We start from the raw sequence: 2,916 nt of genomic DNA, 5'->3' as shown, positions 1-2,916 counted from the left end.
TGCAGTCCGGCACTCGCCTAAGTTTGAAAAAATCCTACCGAGTGGAGAGCAAACCTCCCACTCGGGGGCTTAGCTGCAGCCCAGTGCTCGCCTAAGTTCTCCCACCTAGAGACTTAGCTACAGTCCGGCACTCGCCTAAGTTTGGAAAAATCCTACCGAGTGGAGAGCAAACCTCCCACTCGGGGGCTTAGCTGCAGCCCAGTGCTCGCCTAAGTGTTTAAAAATCCTACCGAGTGGAGAGCAAACCTCCCACTTGGGGGCTTAGCTGCAGCCCAGTGCTCGCCTAAGTGTTTAAAAATCCTACCGAGTGGAGAGTAAACCTCTCACTCGGAGGCTTAGCTACAGCCCAGTGCTCGCCTAAGTACAAGACTCGACCTAATCCGCGAGTCGACCGCTACCTTCTCCCTCGGAGCTGCGTCACAAATACAAGATTATTTCGAGTGAAGATCAAGTTCCACTCGACGAATCAAACCGTGAAGATATCCAACGAGAAATCAAGTTCAGAAAAAGCCCAAAAGGTCCGAGACCTCAAAGTACTCGAGCCCTCGGCTCGGCGGAGTTTAAACGGTTACAAATCCACTCGACATCCCGAGGTAAATTCAAAGTTTTTCACTCCTCGGGAGGAGGACTGGAAGGGGCGACGAACTCATCCAAGTCGATCCCGTCGGTGATACAGGTGGCAGCGGCGATGAAAGTCTCCATGAAGTCTTGAAAGTTGTGCTTCCTGGTATTTGCAACTTAGATAGCCGCCAGCTTTTCTTCTCGCGCCTCCTTGCAATGGACGCGGACCAAAGACAGAGCAACATCAGCAGCACATCTAGCAGAAGATTTCTTCCATTCCGCCACTCAACCTGGGACTTCGTTAAGTCGAGCCATCAGAGACTCGAGGTCGTTCTGAAGCATCGTCCCAGGACAAAGTGATGTGTCGATCCGCGACATTGCAACTTTCAGCCGAGCCAGATAATCAACGACGCTGGCAACACGAGACTCCAGTTGGAGCACGTTCATGGCAGCCTCGTCCTTCACAAGAGAGTTAACAGGGTCCAAGCTTGGCTCCACTCGACTGGTCTCCTCTTCAAAGTTCTTACAGAATTCTGCAAACACGATTCAAGAGTAAGACAGTGGCCCTACGCAGGCTTGGCAAACTGCAAGACAGTCGGGGCAGAGTAATTACCTTCGAGCATGACGAACAACTTCTTGGCAAGTCCACCGAGATAAGCTTCCAGATCTTTTACCTTCCCCACCAGCTCACCCGCCTTGTCGTGCAGAGCCATCTTCTCCTTCTTTAGTCGACTGGCATCTCGATTAGCTGTCTCGAGAGCGGTTTTCAGTCTGGAGCTCTCCTGTTCAAGAGCTCCGACCGAAGCCAATTTCTCCTCTGCAAGCTTCGTTTAGCTTGAGGCCTCCTTCTGTGCCTCTGCAAGGTCTTGGTCCTTCTTCTTCAAAGCTTCCTCTAGTTTATCTGAGGCGCGTCGAGTGGAACCAACATCAAGAATGGACAAGAAAGAAAAGGCACCCGTTAAGAATAGAGCACCTCACCAGCCATACCTTTCGCTTCTTCTTGCGCCTTCCTCAAATTCTCCTGAGCAAGCTTCAAGTTAAGGTTGAGCTGGATCTGCTGATTCTCCAACTCAGTATAGCGAGCTACAAGTTCGCAAGAGTTCTGTAAAAGGGAAAATCAGTCGACAGACGTCCAAGATAAGTTGCTTCCGAGTAACTAAGAGACAATGATGACGTTTCTAAGACCACAGCCGAATCAAAAACATTCGACAGTAGTCTCGGGGACTACACCCAGTGGGTGCACTCAGCGTGCCCCCACTGGTTCGACCAAAAAAAAAGTCGACTGCGGGATACAATTCCACTCGACCTGGCCCGACCAAACCGAGGAAGAAATACAGCTACAGCAACACAATGTAAAGACTACAGTCGACTGCCAGCAGTCCACCATAGTCTCGGGGACTACACCCAGTGGGTGCACTTAGCGTGCCCCCACTCGTCCAAAGGATTGGCAGACACACCCAGTGGGTGTACAGATACAGATACAAAAGATCTTCGGAAAAGAGACTCTTCAAATAGCATATCATAACAGACCAAGTGTCGAGTCGACTGACCTGGACATTGCTCTGAAGAGCCGAACTCGCGTCATAGGCTGCTTGGCTGGCCTCCCGAGCCATCTTCACTTGCTCCATCATGATTCCCGCATGGCGTATGGCCTCCTTTGCAGCAGCCGCTTTGTCCTTAGGGACGGGGTACGTAGCAAAAAGCGAAGGTGGATCCGCAGTCGACGCCGAGGGCCGCGCACTCGCCAGAGGAACGGCGAAGGTCACAGAAGCCCGAGTGGTGTCACCACCATCCCGAGCCACGGCCTCAGACGCCGGAGCGGATTGGGGGGTCTTGTCAGCCGACGCCCTCTTGTGCCTCCTCACTCTCAACGGACCGTCGTCGTCGTCATCCGGGAGGTCGATAACATGAGGAGGAGCTACAAGGAAAACATTCAATCGACGAGAGTAGTGATAAAGGTTCAGTCGACTCAAAGGCAGGACGTCAGCAATTGTACCAGGGTTGGAGGTAACAGCGTCCTCCATCTCTTGGTCGTTGTTCCTGGCGGAGACCTCAGAAGTAGCACCGCTGCAAATCTCGAAAGTCAATCAGTTGGTTCAGTGAATCGACCAAGGATCCGTCCACGGCCGACAAAGGAAAGCAAGTCTTATTATTACCCGGAAATGGTAGGAACAGCTATCTTCATCTTGGGCAGAGCCTTGGGCGGCTTGGATGGCGTCGCTCGTGGATGCTTGGGAGCCTTCCCAGTCAACGGAGGAGAAGAGGTTCGAGGGCGTTTCGACGACTGCCCAACAGGAGCAGTCGCCTTGCCACGTTCCCGCGCTGGATCGTGGGTGAGCTTGAATCGCCCCTCCA

Source organism: Triticum aestivum, chromosome 1A, assembly GCF_018294505.1.
Source record: "Triticum aestivum cultivar Chinese Spring chromosome 1A, IWGSC CS RefSeq v2.1, whole genome shotgun sequence".
Lineage (NCBI taxonomy): Eukaryota > Viridiplantae > Streptophyta > Magnoliopsida > Poales > Poaceae > Triticum > Triticum aestivum.
The sequence above is the reverse complement of the archived record's forward strand: the minus strand, read 5'-3'. Positions refer to the sequence as shown.